At 38.0% G+C, this 22256-nt stretch overlaps 1 protein-coding gene and 1 long non-coding RNA gene across 5 annotated transcripts in view; one reads left to right on the top strand and one right to left on the bottom strand.

The window, feature by feature from the left end:
• Positions 1-22256, top strand: part of LOC133522694 (axoneme-associated protein mst101(2)-like) — a 255262-nt gene that overhangs the window by 154572 nt on the left and 78434 nt on the right. The window lies entirely within an intron of this gene.
• LOC133522691 (uncharacterized) lies at positions 233-3604 on the bottom strand. 3 transcript variants are annotated; one of them, XR_009800112.1, is made up of 3 exons: positions 2600-3604; positions 828-2343; positions 233-370 (listed from the first exon to the last, which is right to left on the bottom strand). It is a non-coding gene; the product is annotated as an uncharacterized LOC133522691 (long non-coding RNA). The 3 variants fall into 3 exon arrangements; XR_009800110.1 differs by having other exon boundaries at positions 828-3604; XR_009800111.1 differs by having other exon boundaries at positions 1003-3604.

Here is a 22256-nt window from a genome sequence, read left to right as displayed (position 1 = left end):
TATTAGTAAAATAATGTTCTGATTACATTTCTTGAAAGAAAATACATACTTATTTAGTATATTACTACATAGAGCGGGAAAAAGGGATTTGGTTCATACACATTTTATAATATGGTTAACTCTTTCCCATTTTTCCTGTAGCCATAACAAAGTTAAGGGAATCTAAAGCATTGCGCATTTTTCTACGTTTTGTATATTAGGTAGGTATTTGTATCAGAATAAAACATAGTAATAAGCAAAATATGTATTTATTAGACGCGCACGCTTTTCCTGCGCCACTCTTAATAGTAGTCCGTTTTGCGCATGACGATGAGGAAGTTCTTGAGGAGCGTCTTCATCAATATCTCCTACGATTTCCTCGGGAACATTTCTGCAAGAAAAAGGAGAACATCGGTAAGAATATTAGAATTTAAAGAAGAAATCTAATCATCACTATAAAGAGTAAAAATGTGAAACTTTCTTCATCAATCGCTGAACAATGAAATTTATTCCATTTGCCCTTATCTTCATTTAATAGGGAATATTACGCGAAACTCTGCGTAGGGGTCACAACTACCACAATCCATCACAATCTGAGGGCCTCCGCTAGCTGACGCGGATTATCCGAACGGACGCCCCGTCTAATAACAAATTGTATGAATAGCGCTAAGTGGCGCGGGTGCGTGCGACGGAATTGGCCTGGGAGCAGGACCCGCGAGCGTGCGCACGCGGCGGGCGCCCGCGTCAGCTAGCGGAGGCCCTGAGGGTCTACCGCGAAACAAGAAAATTTCGTTACTTATCTAACCTCTCTATCACTGATGAGAATCTGCAATGTTAAGCTCACTTACCTATAATGTTGCATTATGTTGTATACTACGCAACATGCATTTATTATTGACGATGCCTTCGTCGGGCTGTAGTGTAAGACGCGGTCGTGGCCCAGGCACCGGAATACGTTTTTGAGGTACCCATTGGTACGCTTGATCCTGTTGCGCACGCGACAGTGCCAGACCGTGTACCTACCTTGCTTCTGGGCTTCCCGGGGCAGGATTCAGCACTGGCGTCATGAGCCATGGCTCAAGAGCATACCCCGAGTCACCTGAAATTATTATTTTTTGGTTACATAATACTTAATCATCTGAACAACTAACGAAACTTCCCCCTTGCTTATGCCTTTTTAGGGTTCCGTAGCCAAATGGCATAAAACGGAACCCTTATAGTTTCGCCATGTCCGTCTGTCTGTCTGTCTGTCTGTCTGTCTGTCTGTCTGTCTGTCTGTCTGTCCGAGGCTTTGCTCCGTGGTCGTTAGTGTTAGAAAGCTGAAATTTGGCATGGATATATAAATCAATAAAGCCGACAAAGTCGTACAATAAAATCTAAAATTTTAATTTTTTTTAGGGTACCTCCCCTACACGTAAAGTGGGGGTGAATTTTTTTTTTCGCTTCAACCCTAAAGTGTGGGGTATCGTTGGAAAGGTCTTTCAAAACTAATAGGGGTTTTCAAGAAACATTTTTTGATAAAGTGAATATATTCGGAGATAAAATGTGTCCCCCCCCCTCTAACTTTTGAACCATAGGTCCAAAAAATATGAAAAAAATCGTGGAAGTAGAGCTTAAGAAAGACATTAAATGAAAACTATAGCGGACATGATCAGTTTAGCTGTTTTTGAGTTATCGCAAAAAGTTTTCCCTTCATAGTAAAAAGACTTCTTTAATTAGGTACTGATTATGCAAATTTGCCTATTTGTTTAACTCGGGTGAAAGGTACCATTTACTACACTTTAAGCTCCAGTTTAGCTTATTGTGACGGAAGAGTAACTACGGAACCCTACACTGAGCGTGGCCCGACATGCTCTTGGCCGGTTATTTACATTATGATAGGTATATTAACTTAGTCATGAACTATTTATTCTGTGGTCGTGATCTTAGTACATTTACTAACATGCACTTGCCCCATTCCAATAACCCGGGGTTAACCGGTTAAACCGTTAACCCAATGTGAAATTGTACTGGTAACATGGTAACTCCAGGGTTAACCAGTTAACCCCGAGTTAGTGAAATGGTGCAAGTGGTGCTAAGGGATTTAGAAACAGCGCGCCAAGCGGGATGTTTTGGAAACTCAAAATTCCATACAAAATGACAGTTAACGCAAACGCGTACGTCACGTCTCCCCATCGAATAAATTTACACTAGGTACAGATACACAATTTTCTGCTTACCCAGAAGGAAATACTCCCCAATGTGGCCATTGTACAATCTTCTTAATTCATCCTAAATGGACGAATTGTTAAATATGAAAGAGTCGTGCACACGGCCAGGAAACCTCGTGTTTACTGCCAAGATCTTACAGTTGACATCTGCAATCTGAAGATATAAGGTTATTTATATTCTTATTTGAGAATTGGTGACAACCAAGTAGTAACATATAAGTTATTATTTTAATGAATTATTATAATCAATCTAGATTAGGTACATCATTATCTTAGTCGATTTGTGTTAGATTGTCCCATAGTATTTATATTTCTTTATTTAATTATAATATACATACATTGTGGTCAGTGATGAGGATTTTATGATTAATATAAAAAAATCATTATTTGTAACTAAAATTGAAACTTACTAGCTGTACATTAAGAGCGTGAACGCCTTTCCGATTCAGATATTGCACTCCGTGTGGCACAGGTGGGAAATATTTTCACTTGAGTGCAGTCTACTACACCCAAGATATTTGGCAGACCATATGCATCCTCAAATCCTGAGGCAACTGATCGTCGGGACCGATCAGTTCCAGGAAAAACTATTATCCATTGGTCTTTAAGTCTGTAAAAAGGAGCATATTTTAGATGGCACGTTTTAGAACTTAACCTTAGTCAAACCTAGCTAGTATTGCAATTCCAGATTATGTATCCAATGTAACTAACTACCTGAACATAACTATCAAACAATACCTATCTCATTACACAATACATCAACACTGATGCTTATTCAAAAAAGTAAAAACTACTAAGATAGCCCTAGTATACTCTCACAGTTTTTGATGCCTAGTAGTTCAGTGGTCCAATAAACATACCTTCTGTTCACAGCATCTACAAATTGTTCGAGATACTGTGGCTTACAGTCGTCTGACCAATAGATAAACCATGATCCTGACCAGTCCCGTGTTGATAATTGCCATCAGCCAGCAGATGTAATGCTGTTAGAATCTTATTTAAGTAGTTGTACACAGCTTAATTATTTAAGTAAATTTTTTCGCTTAAGAAATATTTAAATTTTAAGGTATAATGTAGCACCTCTGTTATGTTATAAACAACAATTTCACCCAAATATTTGTATCAGCTAATTTTGTGTGATTGTGCGGTATCTTAACATACAAACTTTTGGTACTATATGAGCAACACTGCAATATTATAGCTTTACCTTAAGGTGAGATGGCAATCCATCACCCTTGTGAGGCTGGAGGTCGGCGTTGAGTTCTTCACAAATATATAACACTAACTCCTTTCGTACTCTGTATATATGACGGAACTCTTCGTCCGGCATATCAAAGGGGTTTGCAGCGTCCCTCAAAGATCGTCGCTGAATCCTTCTTCTTTCTTTTTCCTCTGCAGCAGTTGCGAGCTGGAAGAAAAAAAAATCTCGACATCCCTGCAAAGAAAATATTGACAATATTATATGCAGCGGAACTTTTTTTTTTTTTTTTGCTACGTCGGTGGCAAACAAGCATACGGCCCGCCTGATGGTAAGCAGTCTCCGTAGCCTATGTACACCTGCAACTCCAGAGGAGTTACACTACTAACTAACTAACTAACACTCAATAACTAACACTCAATAAAATCATAGAAAAACGGATACTTACTGATAATTTATACCTTAACATAGGTTTTTTCATGAGCTTTGCATCCACGACAACGCTTGTCGTGACCTAAGAAGCACGTAGATAAAATTAACTATATTGAACTGCCAAAATGGGATAATGTGTCAAATTATCCGACGACCATGTTATGCAAATTGTCGATTGTCATCTATCGCTGTCAAATGTGGATAACTCCTATTATCGTCTGCAACCGTAGTGTGAACGATAAAATCGAAGAAAACTGTCATTTTAACAACAAGATTGTCACCATATCGCGTGATAACTAAGACCATGCTAAGCCCGCAGCGTAATAAGAGTGTAGTACCAAGTACAATTCTTTCGATACATACTTTTTGCAGCTAACTGTACCTATGTTCAATTCAACTTCATGTAAGGTCAGCATGGGAAAGTGTGGCACACAGCCCATTCAGGTATGTGAGGCTGACATTGGGGTCTGTTTATACATTGATTAGTGTTTATTGCGAGTTCATACATTAGCTACTTGCATTAAATGGCAAATGTATGAACCTGCAAATAAATAATAAATAAATAAAATAAAATAGCCTTTTATTTCTTGCGAAATTTTAACATTTTAACATTGTTGTTTAGAGTTAAGTTAAAATAATTTTAGAACCAACATCAAAAAACTATAAGCAAACTTAATTACTTATAGCTTCCCAATGGCAGCTCTAAAACTATTTCAAAATGAATTTTAATATGTAGCAAGAACCCCGTCTTCACAGGTGAAGGCCTCCTCCAGAGTTTTCCACTCATCTCTATCTTGAGCTATTCGCATCCAGTTTTGACCAGCTATATTTTTTATTTCGTCTTCCCATCTAGTAACAGGTTTTCCTATACCCCGTTTCCCTAGTGGCCCTTTCCATGACGTAACATTTTTGGTCCAACGCTGGTCCGTTATTGCCTGCAAATAAGACTAACCAATTACCCTCAACACAAGCCTTATTGAGCTTACTGTGGGACTTAGTCAATTTGTGTAATAATGTCCTATAATATTTATTTATTATATCACGATTGTATAATAGTTATTTACGATACATTAGTGGCGATAAATTGAAACACGACCGAAGGGAGTCTTTTAAATCGACAAGAGTTGCGAATTACCTATTCGCACATGTGTCGTACAACGTTTTACAGTACATATGACCCTTTAAATTTTCGACATACTTAGTTACATAATGTGCTAATTTACACACTAGTGCGTAACACTATAGTAGCACCGTATGTACTGTAATAGTACATTACGATACTAGTGCGAAAATAGGAAATTCGAAACGAGTGGCGATAAATTAAAACACGACCGAAGGGAGTGTTTTAAATCGGCACGAGTTGCGAATTACCTATTTGCACATGTATCGTACAACGTTTTACAGTACATATGGGCCTTTAAATGTTCGACACAGTAACGTAATACGCTAATTTTCGCACTAGTGCGGTAAAGTAGCACCATATGTACTGTACATAGTTATTTGTGCAACAAGACAGGAAAGTTGGTTTTTCTTTCGAGTGTTGATTTTGAGTAAGCGAAAGATTCTATAATTGCATCTTCGTGATTGCATCTCGTGCAGCGAGTGATTCTAAGTTAGAATCTTGAGCGTAGCGAGGGAGTTAAAAACACGAGATGTAAAATAACTGCTCTCGTGTGACACGCAACTTTTCACCTCAGTAGTGAGTTCATTATTAAAGGTTAATAAAATTAAACATCAAGTAAAGTTAACCACATTTATTTACATTCATGAATGAAAGGCATCATCATTATGACGAAAGCTTGTCTCACTCACTGGAGTGAGGAAAGTCGCATTTAAATTTCGGTGACAATATTTTTACGAAAGGGTGTAGCATCGGCGGTCGATACTGGAGCTGGGATTTTACGCGGTAGGCCGTACGGCGGTGCACGGTGTGGCGTTATTGTGGCGGAAATGTTTATTTACATCGGTTTCGATTGTGCATTGTAAAAGTGCGCGACTCGCTGCTGTAAAGATAGTGTTATCGGATCGTTCGCTCTTGGTGTTCTCTGTGTACATGCCCGTCGATTCTGCGGAGACTCTTACCGAATTTACGGAATGCCTAGGGGAAATGGCGGCAATAGTGGAGGAGTGCCAGGTAGACTGCGTCTTCATATTAGGGGATTTCAACGCTCACCCGGGCAGACGATTCGGTAAGGAGTTGTTAGACTTTTGTGCGGATGTTAGATGGCAATGTGCGGACATAGACATTCTAGGAGTGGCCTCGGATACATACACCTATGTTAGTGATATTAATGGTACTAAAAGCTGGCTGGATCACTGTGTAGTATCTGAAGCGGCACGGAAACTAATACGGAGTATAAAAATACATTATGACGTGTACTGGTCGGACCATCATCCGTTAGAATTAGTTTGTAATTTAAATTTAATTAGAAATAATAATATTACAAGTAATATAGTACTTATGTAATAAGATTATTTGGGGAGAGCGTGACGCAGCACAATTGACATTATATGAAAATTATTGCAATGAAAAATTTAAATATATTGATTTTCCAATTGTAGCAGGATAGCCTAGGAAAAATTGCCCCAGCGATTTTGGGCCGAAACTGTAATCAAACGATTCCTTTTGGGGAGGTTATACTCTGCACAAAGTTTCATCCCTCTGTTACCCCCTGGGGGTGAAAAACACCCGACTAACCCCAAAACTGTTTTAATTATTTTTTCCTAAACTATGAAAGTGACGAATTTCAAATTTTGTACAAATATTAATAAGATCTATGATTGATCTATGTGCTAAAAAAATATTAACCCCCTAACCATTTAAACTCTTGTAAAAAAAACAAAAATAAAAAAAGAATCAACCTGTATATCAAGTTTGGCTCATGGTACCACACCATTTTTTTTTTTCAAAAATGAACCAGTTTATATTCTACATGATACAAAAGTTTCATGGACCTACTCCAGAAGGAATAACATTGCGAAATTAATATGTATTGGCTCTTTGGTGCGTACTATTCATTGAACTCCCACTAAGAGCCTTGCATTATTAATAAACAATGGCTTGCGATCGGACCGCTGGCGCTGCTCGTGCCCGATTTGAAAAAGGTGGGGATAAAGAAGTATGAATCAAACTCATTTGTATTTATAAAAACATTTTTAGGGTTCCGTAGTCAACTAGGAACCCTTATAGTTTCGCCATGTCCGTCTGCCTGTCTGTCTGTCTGTCCGAGGCTTTGCTCCGTGGTCGTTAGTGCTAGAAAGCTGAAATTTGGCATGGATATGTAAATCAATAAAGCCGACAAAGTCGTACAATAAAATCTAATTTTTTTTTTTGAGGGTACCTCCCCTTCACGTAAAGTGGGGGTGAATTTTTGTTTTTTGCTTCAATCCTACAGTGTGGAGTATCGTTGGAAAGGTATTTCAAAACTAATAGGGGTCTTCAACAAACATTTTTTGATAAAGTGAATATATTCGGAGATAATCGCTCCGAAAGAAAAAAAAATGTGTCCCCCCCCCTCTAACTTTTGAACCATAGGTCCAAAAAAAATGAAAAAAATCGTGGAAGTAGAGCTTAAGAAAGACATTAAATGAAAACTATAGCGGACATGATCAGTTTAGCTGTTTTTGAGTTATCGCAAAAAGTTTCCCCTTCATAGTAAAAAGACATACTTTAATTAGGTACTGATTATGCAAATTTGCCTATTTGTTTAACTCGCGTGAAAGGTACCGTTTCATCCCTTGGTTAACAATTTACTATACTTAAAGCTCCAGTTTAGCTTATTGTGACGGAAGAGTAACTACGGAACCCTACACTGAGCGTGGCCCGACATGCTCTTGGCCGGTTTTTTAAAATTATCTTGGTTTCGGGTCCGAGACGTTGCGTATTAAGCATGATACGAGTATAATGATTAGTGGCTACGAAATAGTACGTTTATTTTAATTTCGCAATGTTCCTTCTGGAGTAGGTCCATGAAACTTTTATATAATATAGAATATAAATTGGTACATTTAAAAAAAAAATGGTGTGTGTACCGTGAGCCAAACTTGAGATACAGGATGATTCTTTTTTCATTTTTGTTTTTTTTACAAGAATTTAAATGGTTAGGGGGTTAATATTTTTTTAGCACATAGCTTTTAGTCTTATTAATAATTGTACGAAATTTGAAATTCGTCACTTTCATAGTTTAGGAAAAAATAATTAAAACAGTTTTGGGGTTAATCGGGTGTTTTTCACCCCCAGGGGGTAACAGAGGGATGAAACTTTGTGCAGAGTATAACCTCCCCAAAAGGCATCGTATGATTACAGTTTCGGCCCAAAATCGCTGGGGGCAATTTTTCCTAGGCTATCCTGCTACACCCTTTTATGTATATAAATAATACGTATGCCCCTTTGTTTGATTTTTTAAGATTTTTCAAATATTATAAGTGTTTTTGATAATTGTATGGAATTTGTATTTTGTTCCACATCATTTGGCCTTTAACATCAATTAAATGATGGTTTGAACAGCGCCCATAACATTAAGGCACTTACGTAAATGACTAGTAAGCCCAATTCGAGAGCGGCAGCCGCGACCGCATGGCGGGCAGGAGAATGTCATGCCCGGTGACGAAGGTGGGAAAACAGCGCGCTGGTGTCTCAGTTCTCGCCTAGTGTGAAGGAGTTTAAGCCATGCTTCATCGTGTGCAACTACTCCATCTCCCAGGGTCTTCCTCCAGTGCTCGCGGTCTTCAGCCTCCCTTTCCCAGTTGGTGGGATCGATCCGGAAGGACAACATATCTCGCTTTGCGCTATCCTTTAAACGAAGCATTGGTCGCCCAACCGGTCGTTTCGCGTGCGCTACTTCGCTTAGGATAGTCTTATGGCTCCTCTACATGATGGCCCAGCGTAGGCCAGTTAGAGGGAGCAAGTGATATTGCTATCTCATTTCACCGCATAGCTGCGTCCCTTGGACTGGCCTACGCTGGGCCATCGTGTAGAGGAGCCCTTACGTGGCAAACGAGAGGGCTCCATCCTGTGCACGTGCCCCAACCACCGTAAGCGTCTCTGTTTCAAGACTGCTGTGATACTGGGTAAACGTGCGATGCTAAGTACCTTCTCATTTTGCTCCTATCTTATACCTAATAATAATAAATCGAAAAGAGGAAAACAAAGGGGCATAGCTATATATTTTTTTTTTTTTTTTTTAAAGACATTTTTTTTATTTACTCAAAAGAAATTTACATTTCACTTAATGAGTAGGTTGTTTACAATATTAGACACAATAAATAGTTATGACGATTCGTGAGCGTACATAGCTTAGGTATATAGTTGCAGCAGGAAAAGCAATAAAATAAAACAAAGTTAAGAGTCCTTATTCCTACAGACGAGCGTATTTTGTAAAATGCTTCCTTTTTCATTCAAGATTACGACGTAACTATTAGTATTTATTCAAAAACTGATAACGTACTTAAATAATCGTTTCCTAAACTAGGGGCTCCAACAGTTCAAATTTTCATTTTCTCTTTTAAACCTCTTTTTTAATGAGGTTTTTTGGGAGTCTTTTCCAAATTTTGCAGTGAGATGTGGCGTTTCGGTTCTCAATTTTGCTATAAACAAGAATCATTTGGTACATGAATGACTACAATTTGATTCAACATATCTCGTACGAGGGGCTGGAATGATTAACAATCGAAGATTCATTTGAAAAAACTGATAAAATACCTTCCGAGTTTTCTTCATTTTTTTGGCGAAAACAGGGTTTTATTATATTTTATTTCCGCAAATTGTACGCATATTTCGCTTTAAAAATAATATTATAGCAAACTGTAACTTTATGTTAACCTATAAAAAAAAAATCGTAACTATGGGACCTACATTGCCGTAAATTTATATTTTTTTTAAACACGTATAAATCACGCAGCAGCGACGCCCCGCTCTCAGTCCGCGCGGAGCGCGCTTAGAGGACGGACCTGTGCTCGATTGTCAGGCATTCGTTGCGATCGTAATCAGCTACGGAGTTCCGAGAAGTGCTATATACTGCGATTAGAAAATCTTAATAAAAGTTCATTTTTTACAGTATGCCTAACAGACTCGCTTATTGATGGATTTTCAGTGTTACTTTTTTTTTAATACTAAGTCGGTGGCAAACAAGCATACGGCCCGCATATGTACGCCTGCAACTCCAGAGGAGTTACATGCGCGTTGCCGACCCTAACCCCCTCCCGCCCCTCGTTGAGCTCTGGCAACCTTACTCACCGGCAGGAACACAACACTATGAGTAAGGTCTAGTGTTATTTGGCTGCCATTTTCTGAAAAACGCATTTTCACTTGAAATTACGTTAGGGTTTGCATTATTATTTTTGACCCGGATGAAGTCCAAGTTCTCATGATGAAGTCAGGAGTTGGTCACCAGAACTCCTAATCTACTAATTATAATCCCATCGTGTTTGGGCTCAAAAGATTTGCCCTGACGAACACCATCGATCTAGATGAGGTCCAGGGTCTCATGATGGAGTCAGGAGTTGGTCACTAGAACTCCTAATCTACTCATTATAATTCCATCGTGTTTGGGCTCAACAGAGTTGCCCTGATGAGCACCTTCAATCTAGATGAGGTCCAGGGTCTCATGATGGAGTCAGGAGCTGGTCACCAGAACTCCTAAAATCTACTCATCATAACTCCATCGTGTTTGGGTTCAATAGAGTTGCCCTGACGAGCACCATCAATCTAGATGAGGTCCAGGGTCTCATGATGGAGTCAGGAGCTGGTCACCAGAACTCCTAATCTACTCATCATAACGCCATCGTGTTTGGGCTCAATAGATTTGCCCTGATGAACACCATCGATCTAGATGAGGCCCAGGGTCTCATGATGGAGTCAGGAGTTGGTCACCAGAACTCCTAAACTACTCATCATAACCTCATCGTGTTCGGGCTCAATAGATTTGCCCTGACGAGCATCATCAATCTAGATAAAGTCCAGGGTCTCATGATGGAGCCAGGAGTTGGTCACTAGAACTCCTAATCTACTCATTATAATTCCAACGTGTTTGGGCTCAAAAGATTTGCCCTGATGTGCACCATCGATCTAGATGAGGTCCAGGGTCTCATGATGGAGTCAGGAGTTGGTCACCAGAACTCCTACTCTACTCATCATAACTCCATCGTGTTTGGGCTTAATAGAGTTGCTCTGACGAGCACCTTCAATCTAGATAAGGTCCAGGGTCTCATGATGGAGTCAGGAGCTGGTCACCAGAACTCCTAATCTACCCATCATAACTCCATCGTGTTTGGGTTCAATAGAGTTGCCCTGACGAGCACCATCATGGCGTTATGATGAGTAGATTAGGAGTTCTGGTGACCAACTCCTGACTCCGTCATGAGACCCTGGACCTCATCTAGATCGATGGTGTTCGTCAGGGCAAATCTTTTGAGCCCAAGCACGATGGAATTATAATGAGTAGATTAGGAGTTCTGGTGACCAACTCCTGACTCCATCATAAGAACCTGGATGGACTTCATTCGGGTCAAAGATAATAATACAAACCCTAACGTGATTTCAAATAACACTGAAACTCTATAGCACTAATGTGCGCAAACGATTGGCATCTTGACTACGCAGCATGGGTGCGTAGCCACCATGCCAATCGATACGACAACGAAACACTATCTGTCTCTCTCTCGTACTAATATGCACAAACGATTGGCATCTTGGCTGGGCAGCATGGGTGCGTAGCCAACATGCCAAACGTTTACGATACGACAAGGAAACACTATCTGTCTCTCTATCGCACTAATATGCGCAATCGATTGGCTTCTTGGCTAGGTATCATGGGTGCGTAGCCAACATGCCAATCGTTTACGATACGACAACGAAACACTACTCTCTCTCTATCGCACTAATATACGCAAACGATTGGTATTTTGGCTAGGCACTAAGCAAGTGTGTGGCCAACATGCCAATCGTTTACGATACGACAACGAAACACTATCTGTCTCTCTATCGCACTAATATACTTTATTTATACCTGCAGTCATTTAGTAACTTCTTCATTTTCCATTGGTGTGAAAGAGACAGAATAAAGAGCAAGGGTTATAGTACACTCTGTAGTCTGTACACTTAGTAGTAGTGTACATAAAAAAAAAAACTACTGTGCATATACAATAAAATAAAGAGTGCCCATATGATATCATATGACACTAAAATTAATGTTGCTTGAAATTATATTGAAAACTATCAAGATTATTCTAGTCTGCATTGAAACGCGCGTCGCGTTGCCGGCGCTCGCGTACCGAGTGCCAACGCCATCTATCGAGCGTTATTTCGTGAAATCGGAGAACGCTCCAAGGATTAAGGGCTCTTAACTAAGAACTTAAATTAAAAGTACCTATTGAGTGATAGTTAGTTAAGTATATTAACCCCATCAACTAACAGACAATAAAAATCACATTAACATGTTTTCCTATTTTTTTATGTACTTAGATAGTATATATATTTTTTTATACATTATGGTAGGTAGAACTATACAAAATATTAAAATGTTATTCGCAATGGCACTGGGCGACCGGCCGGTGACTATAAGCTCGCGATAAGACGTCGTGTTTGCCAGGGCCGCATTTAGATAACCGGGATTTCAGAGAGTATATGGGATTTTAATTTATTTTTAAATATTGAAAAGCTTGGCGCGTCTTTAATATTCTTCGGAAGTTCATTGTACATACGTGCATCTTGACATGTTATACTTTTAGTACCAAAGTTTTTAGTTCGCGATAAAGTTAGGCATAAATTATTTGCACTTCGGAGAATTCTTTGTCCACTTTCTTTTTTTGTTTTAAACGAAATTTGACTGTGTATTTTTTTGTGGTGTATGTTTCTTATATATATATATATATATATGGTTAATATACATGAAATTGTTTAAAAATATTATTCATAATGTCAATATTGAGGGAGGAAAATGGGGGAAGTGGTCGTCCACTATCCTCTAAAATATTTTGAATGTTTCAACCATAAACCTAGGTAGCAATTTAGCAACTTCTGCTAACAATCTCTGCACTACAATGTAGAATTTAAAATTGGGGGTAAAGTGTCTTTCTGATCGGTCACAAAAGGAGCATTATTTATGAACTATAGAAATAAAAAATATTTCTTTTTTAATTTTTTATTTACTACCTTGAAAGTACAGGCCTTGCTTAAATAAACATAACAAACTATTATTTTATACCAATTATTGGGTTTTTGGTTCAGATAAAAAGCAGTCAAACACATCTAACCCAGTAAATAAATAATATAAAATCCAATCATAAATAATAACAAATGTGTTGTTTTCAACAGTAAATATTAGTATGGACTACACAATGTACTAAATCATAATCATAATCATTCTTTATTGCAACCATGGTACAGTATAGATGTTATACATGATATACAATGTCTCACATGGACCCTGCAAGGGCACAGCATATAATATCTTATTATTCATAATCATAACTCATAACATATTATATTATTATTAACAATGAAGCAATTCTTATATTACACATGAGATCACTAATAAATGTCAAAATAAATTATCAAAGAATGAGTCATCAAAGAAAAAAAATAAACAGAAAACTCATCTAAGATAAGTAAATTTTCTCGCACTTATTTAATGGATAAGACCTGTAGGGCTAAGATGGTCGACTCTTTATCATTTGTCACCATGTCTGTCACGTTCTAACAAATATGTAAGCGCGAAAGTGACAGGCATAGTGACAAGTGATAAAAATGGAGCCATGATGCCACCGCTGATAAGACTAATGATTGTAGTTTAACTTTCTCTGTAGGGCTAAGGTCAACTCTTTATCATTTGTCACCACGCCTGTCACATTCTAACAAGTATGTATGTAAGTGCGAGTGATGGGCATAGTGACAAGTGATAAAAATAGAACCATAGTGGCACCGCTGATTTGTTCTTATTTTACTACAGGTTTTTATACTAAGTCAGTGGCAAACAAGCATACGGCCCGCCTGATGATAAGCAGTCTCCGTAGCCTATGTACGCCTGAAACTCCAGAGGAGTAGGAGAAGGAGGTAACTACAGAAACAAATTTGAAATGTTTAATTATCAGTATTAACATACTAGAAACTTAATTATGAAGTAGCTGTATTGTTAGAATGTTTTTTGAAGAACTATTAATTTCATACCTTTTTGTTTTAAAATGTTTTTTCAGTTCTGGAGCCGTTTACTGAAACGGCTTTCAAAGGAAAAAATAACTCACTGTATATTTATGTGTTATATATTTTTGTGAATATTGAATATTAAAATATTTTACTGGTAACAACTGAGAATAATCATTCCCACTAGGACCCACCAAAGTAAGTTAATGGTACTACAGATCATTATTAGAAGAAAGATGAGAAAACCCATTCTTTAGCTAGTCTATCTATAACTTAGAATATTGACCTGTTTGGGCCGCTCATCTGATTTGGAGTTTATTCAGTAAAATATTATTTTGCCTAATATTTAAACATTATAACTTACTATATTGATCACTTTCGTATATACTATAAGGGTATTGAGTTATTATGAAACAATTTGTAACTCATAAGCAGACAAGTTAGTGTACAATATTATGTATGTACCTACAACTAATCAGATAGTGGAAAGAAGCAATTTTGTGTCATACAAGGCAACATTGTTTTTAGTTTGTTACTAACTGATGGGTAAGTGCCTATATTTAAATGGGTCATCACAAGACAGTGTACGGATTTTCTGAATTAAAATAATTTTAGATAGTCTTACATATAGCAAACCTGTAATTGAGGTAACACAAACAAAAGAGGCACTATCACTTTATCTTAAATCACCACAAATAAAATTATTATCTTGACAGTCCACGTGTACCTAAATGAGTAACTAGCTGGAACCAGGCGGCGCGAACAACCACGACGTCAACACTTCCAAAAGTTTGTCGTGACACTCTTGCGACCCCAGGCTGCCTTCCTCTAGGATTCTAAGTCTGCTAGTCCATTGATACTTAGCACGAACGAATCATCTTTTAGCTTGAACAGGGGATGAATCTGCTTCGGAGAACCTTTGTTTCGTGAGGGCACGATATATAGATTTATGTTTTCCATTTACCTAGTTAATGACGATTTCGCCAGGAACTGTTCTCATAGGGGATAAAGTTGTCCCGTAGTTGCTTTTAGTAAAGTGATCGCTGGTTTTTATTAACAAATAGCCACAATGGATGGAGTGCCGGGTGTTGACTGTTGACTAAAGAATGGTTTCAAGACTAATTCTTCATTAGCTGCACACTTCCACGTTAGTTTACTGCAGTATAAGCTAACAGTTTAAATATTATCATCGAGCAAAATAACAAAAACAAACATTCTTGACCCGACTTCGCCATTTTTAAGACATGTTTTCATAATTTGACGTATCAAATTATCTGTCAAAATTGACAAGTATGCTCCACGACCAATCACGTTTATGAGCTTTCGAGAAGTCACTTAGATCTTGCTTAGATCTCTAAACCATCTCTTATTGATGTCTTATTGAAATAAGACCGGAATCAAAGTTAACGTCAATTTTGACATATCGTTTAGTTATCGATCTTTTCAATCTCTTTCCAAGAACTAACGCATCTCTAAATCATTGTTCGAATCGGGCCCAAATACTAGAAACGGAATAAAATAAATATTTAAGTGGGGCTTCCATATAACAAAGTGACTTTATTGCCGTGTTTTGCGAAATGCTACGGAACCCTTCGTGCGCGAGTCCGAATCGCACTTAGCCGGTTTTTATTAGTGTCTTAGACGCGTGTGAATATATGTATATTTGGAACGTTCACTTGTAAAAATGTCTCATAAACCGTATTATAATGTGTATTACAACTATCTCCATTATCACATGTAGGTGAAAAATTGTGGGTTCAAACGTCGGTTGTGCTGTACAGAGCAGAAAAATCGTTCACGTTCACGAAAACAGTTCGGAGTCTTTTATGCCTAAGGTGCTCTCACCAGGCCTTGTCACGTTGTCTACACCCGCTTTGAGATCTCGACACTACTCTGGTCTAATTTCAGCCTAAGACTCCCAATTGGGAGGCTGAGTATCGAAACAGATCAGGTTCCTCTTGCAGCAGTCCTAAAATCTAAGCTAAGGGTGTACGTATAACTCCCTAAGACGCCCTAAGGTGCGACAAAATGTAACATACCCACATTAATACATTCTAAAAACCTAACCTTCTATTTCGTTAGTCGGTACGTATCGGCAAAAATGGGTTGGTAATAAGCACACCACAAAAAGGTGTCATAAATGATAATTACATGTGTATTTCCTTCAATGTGTTAATAACTCGGAAACAAATAAGTGTGATTTTTCATCTTCTGAATTAATCATTAGATGTTAATAATGATTGACAATGCAATAGTAAACGTAACAATACGTGGAAGCTTCCTTTTCACTGCGGGCGAGTGGTTCAGATGCAATAATTTAGATCTGTACCCCTAGTGTAAATAAATTCGATTTCCAAACGTGACGTACGCGTTTGCGTTTAGTCTCATTTTGTATTGGATTTCGAAAGAGCGCGCCAAGCGGGACGTTTTGGAAACTCAAAATCCTATACAAAATGACACTTAACGGAAACGCGTTCGTCACGTTATGATGTCGTTCAAAGTTACACTAGGGGTACTGGAGATGGCGGGTTCGAATCACTGCTCGTCGCATTGGAAAACTTTCTTAAATATTTGTGAAATATCAGGTCAATGGTGAAATAAAAACGATTTAAGAAATTAGACTAGGTGAATTATTCACCCACCACATATTAGAGGCAGAGGCAGACCAAAAAGGAGATAGCGAGACGATCCGGTGGCGACTGACAGAAGTATTTACAAGGTTGTGTCGGAAGGCAGGGGAGGCATTTGCCCAGCGTTGGGACACAATGTAAGCTATTAAAAAAAGACTAGGTAAATTCTTAATAGGCCTTGTTTTTCCCCTGGTTTGTCGCTTTTATATGTTTGCCTAAAATTGGTGTAGCCAAGCGAACCCTCGGGTTTCTTTATACTATCAATCGGTAAAACGCTGCGATAAGGGACCGGGGAACATGATTGACAATGTAATGGAGAACGTAATGTATTTATGCGGAAGCCGCTTCCCATTTGCCATGAGAAGTGTAATTATGCAACGTTTAGCACAACCGTTTAGAACGCGGAAAGGGTGGTGGTTCTCAAGCAATTATAACATCTTTAGTCTTTAGTTGGATACAAGAATGTGTGGAGAGATGTGGATATGCCACGTAGTCTAGGTTACAGAAAGTGGAAGGACCTATCATATTGGACTTGGCGCATCGAATGTGATTTGTTAATACCAGCAGGTTCGTCTTCTCTCTCACTCTCACTGAGCTAAGAGTAAGAGAGATCGATGTGCATGCTCGGGACCGCAATCAAGCATAATATTGTTCATGTTTAGAATTAATTTTCATATTTTAAGTTTTTGTGCAAAATTTATTATATTTTTTAAAGTGCATAATTTAGACCTATTATTAGCTCTTTTTTCTGTTGAGCGCAAGTCTAAAACTCATGATTCGAATCGCTGAAATCCCTTTTAAATAGCTAATTAAAATTTTGGCAACCGTATTGTGATCTAAAAAAGCGCTACGACTTCAAAAACTCCGTTCTCTGAGCCTACTACACCTTAGAGGTATGTAAATTCCGACCAGAAATATATGATCATTGTCAAGAGGGCGCTGTTATTCTCATATATAGGGTGACGGTTCAGTTTAGTATGAAATTTGCGTGATCATATATTACTAGTCAGGCTTTATGTATATCCAATGTAATTATGATTGTGCTGCGTCAACATTACACCAACAAATTTTAAACACCGATACCGCTGATTGGGTATTACGAATTCCTTACACTAAAACTTATGTATTTATCATAATCAGTAGACGAAGACCGTAGTGGAGAGAGTTGTTCATAACATGGTTTGTCCCAGAGGCCTATACAAAGGTCTCCCGTTCTGTTATAATTTGAATTATACTCTAGACAAGTCAATATTGCATTTTTTTGTCTTAGCGAGATGTCTGGGCGGCTAAAGAATAATTAAGATAATAATTGCCATCTTTGAATTGTTAGAACATCAATTTAGACACTGACGGCCCAATTCGAACTTCAAAAATTTCCTAAAGGTACGATATGGAATGGATACGTCATGGATACGTCAAAAATTTCCTAAAGATACGATATGAATTGGATATGTTAGTGCCAAAAGTGATGTTTTTGTTTGAAGAGACGACACTTTTGACACTGAAATATCTAATCCATATCGTGTCTTTAGCAAAATGTTCTACGTATCTTAAAGTTCGAATCGGGCTGTTAATTATTTTGTTTTATTACAGAAGAGAACAATATATCTTCCATGTAACAAAGAATTTTTGAAACCAAACGAACTTAATGTTTCTATGAATAGCTGTTATTTTATCTACTTTAGAGTACCCAGGCCAGTGCTTGTGCTTCCCACAGGTTTTGTCTTTAATTATTAGTTACGAACAATGTAGTTTTGTAATAACATATTACAGTATCAGAGCCTGTATTGTGCGAAAAGACCATTTTCTTGTCGCCTTTAATGTACAAAGAAGGATATATGCGTATGTTAGTCCAAGTCCAATTGTGAGTAGAAATAACATAAAAAATTACAAATTTGAAAAAAGTGTAAGTACAGTAAGTATTGTGAAGTGTCAAGTACAACCTTAAATAAGATGGTCCACTAATTAAAAAAGAAAACCATTCACGACATAGATTTATTTGTTTTTTTTTTGGGCAAATTAACTTATGAAACAAAACATTTAAAAAGTTAGGTAACATTGTTTCTTCTTAAGACCACCCATGATCACATCGACCAATGACAAAGAGATCAATGTTATTTCTATTAAGATTAACAACAAATGAAAGTGCAAACAGGAAATGCCGAGTGAAAATGTTTATGCAAACGAAGCAAATATAGAGGTACTGGTAGTGCGGTCAAACATGGAGAGGTATGCGAACCACTGCATCAGGGATGTTTGCGCTAAAGTGGGCAAGTGTGACGACCTCCGGGTGATAGATTTTATCTCGTGATAAAAGCAAGACAAACCATACCTATATATCACTAAGGCTAGGTTCACACGGCGTTAATTTTTCCCGTATACCGTATACGGGATTTTATCGAATACCGCAGTGACAGCAAAATTTGTATGGCTTCTTTCAAAATCGTTCACACGGCTAGACGGCTTTCCCGCATAGACGCCGTGTGAACGATTTTGAAAGAAGCCATACAAATTTTGCTGTCACTGCGGTATTCGATAAAATCCCGTATACGGTATACGGGAAAATTAACGCCGTGTGAACCTAGCCTAAGCGTAAACGCCTTTTGATAACGCATAAATGCATCACCCTTCCTACATTATTTTCCAAAATTTGCAAGCGGTTACAGATCAATTACGTTTTTCGACAAAAATTTCACACTTTTATTCAATTCTAACAAACAAACACAATTAGGCTGCATTGTTTTATCATACGAGTAGAGTTTCTATGATAACCTCCTGTGTCCAGCTCAACTCTATGGTACCATAATATTGCATTGTCACCCAACTTACTTATGTATGTTCACATACATATAATAGAATGATGACAAGTCGGTCTAATTTAGCTTGCAAGTTTTGACCGGAACAAACATGTATTACCATCATTGTAATTAGTTAAAGCTTAAAAGCTTGTAAAATGATAATCTGCCAAGTGGATTTCTTTTGCTTTTCAACAGCAATATGTAGTAATTGCTTTTTTATGTGGACACTTTTATACCTACATAAAATCATTCATAAATCGCACTCGCACGCTCTTACCACTAGGCCACCAGCGCTTCTCAGTAAACTTGTAAACTTTTAAAATGCTTAAGCCTAAGCTTGTTAATTTCTACGGCAAACAGATGTCGTTAAAAACTTTTTTGGTCAATAGGTCGATACTACGATCTATGGTTCCACTTCCTTTGAAGTGTTAAAAAACGGATCTCACGACTCTCAACAACGGAGTCGTTCACCTGTTCCATTCACATTTTAAACTGCCCATGTCCGAAAGAACCTAACTAACATCGCTCCAATATTCAAGATGACAATCGTTGATTGAAAACGCCAATCGAAAATCGAATAATGTATGGAAATAGTCACGTGAGTTTTCGTAGCGTTTGTCATCCCGATAAATATTTTTATTTCATTTGGCGTTTGTCGATGTACGGTTGTCATCTTGGCAAAGCACCCTGGTATTTTGTCGTACAAACCGGAGCTAAACCATGGGTGTAGGCAGGCAGGAGCAGCGGGGCGGGTGTAGCTGCCCTTCTGTGGCCTCTACCCTTCCGCCCAGGGTTCCGGCGACATCCACTTGCCCCCACAGTTCCCTGGCTGGCTATGCCCCTGAGCTAAACAGCATCTTGTAGACCCATCATTTTGCGATCAGAACTCCTGAAATCATGCTGGACCAGTACAACTCTTGAAGGTGGCCATTGCATCCCAGATTATTGCAATTTTCTTTTCTGGGTTGGGTGTCTTAATGTATTTAATTTAGTAAAACTGTAGAAAACAATTTGGCTGTAAAAAATGTGAGCTACTCAGTAGAATAAAGAAACAGTGAGCAAAATATATTATTATAATTTATGAATGCATGCACAGACAGCTTATAGTTTATTATCGAACCATCTTCTGACGTTATTTTCTAGGCAAGAGGTATATCTGCATGGAGAAATGACCATATGTTCTCTTAAGCCATTTCGGAGTCGATGGAAGCAATTGACTTACATTCCCTATAGGTTAAAGTTGTAGAAGGTTAACACTTATGGCTAAGTAGTGGATGTTTGCCTGTTTGCGTTTCCCACGTCTGGTCCCTTTCCGATTGTTTGCATATCGTATAAGCATCTGTCCTCGGCGTTCTGGCTTTAAGTATAGCTCTTAACCTGTAAGCATGTTCGAATGGGTCACCGTTGTAAATTATATGCATGACTATGAACTTCGTTTATTTGCCCGGTATAAGACAGTATTAAAATTACGTACATTTGCTCTTCCTGCCCCACTTTAGTTTACCCTTATTTGTAACATTAGGCCCGAAAATTATGAAGGGGGTTGACGTGGGTCGGGTTGCAGAGTATTTGGCACTCTAGGGGTTAAGGCCCCGGTGGGTTCATGTTCTTTTCTCACTCTCATTGAGCATAAGCATAAACGAGATAGCTGTCTGTGCCCGGGATCGCGGATATCATGTTCTTGAATTTAAATTTTATTGTAAGTTTTAACAAAAGAAAGTGATCAATGAGTTCAATCAAAAATAAAATTGCGTATTTTTAGATGACCTTTTCGTATTTTGAGGTTTTTTCAAAAATTATTACATTTTTACAAGCTTTTATTTAACTTGCCCTGTTAGTATGTATGGGACAAATCTTGTAAGTTAAATTTGACCCACATCCCTGTTTCCGATGAAGCTGAAAATTTGCATACATATGTAAGTCGGGTAACAATGCAATATTATGGTACCATCAAGCTAATCTGATGATTGAGACAGGGGGTAGCCATAGGAACTCTGTGATAAAACAACGCAAACTAATAATTGTGTTTGGGGTTTTTAGAATTGTCTCGATGAGTATTAGTTGCCTGTGGGACAAAAAGTACAGTCAGCGATAAAAGCTTGTACCAAAAATATTTTTTTTGCCAAAAACTTATTTTAGGTGCGTTTTAGACCTAGAGGTTGTTCATGTTTTTTTTTCTATCAAGCAGAAGTCTAGAAATCAGCACTGCTAAATAAAATTTCGGCAACCGTATTGTGATTGTGATCTAAAAAAGCGCTACGATTTTTCAAAAACTCTGCTGTCTGAACATACTGCTCCTTAAGCTCGCGGTAGCAATAATCTCTGGCAACACTTTCGAATTCTAAAACTTCAGATTATTTTTTTCTATCAATTCCCAATACTCCTAATCCAAAACAAACATACCTTTATCAAACAAATCAATTCTCCGAAAGGGCTCTAAACCAGTATTTTTCATGTCATTCGGCTTCACACCTCCGCGGCCGTGGAGAGCCGTAAATTATTAACAAAACATCACTTCCGCTCCACCTGAGTGAGCTGTGGTTAAGGTTTTATTAGCAGTATTTTAACTCTACTATAACTGTCATAGTGTCAATATTATTGACAATTTTAGACGTCGAACATTCGAGTATGTATACTTAGGATTAGGTGAATTGAGGATTAGGAAATCAAAACTTTTAAATTACACTTTATAAAACTCATTGATATTAGAAAGAGGGGTTTTGTAGTAGCTTTCTAGAACTATGATAATACATTACCTTATACCACAGGTTATCACACCAAGGCATAATAACATTACTTCAGGTCAGGAAAATAAGGCCTTCGTGAAATTAATCTCGTGATACGATCGTTTAACGATTCTATTTAAAACAA

This window comes from Cydia pomonella, chromosome 11 (genome assembly GCF_033807575.1).
Source record: "Cydia pomonella isolate Wapato2018A chromosome 11, ilCydPomo1, whole genome shotgun sequence".
NCBI classification, from domain to species: domain Eukaryota; kingdom Metazoa; phylum Arthropoda; class Insecta; order Lepidoptera; family Tortricidae; genus Cydia; species Cydia pomonella.
The sequence above is the reverse complement of the archived record's forward strand: the minus strand, read 5'-3'. Positions and strand labels throughout refer to the sequence as shown.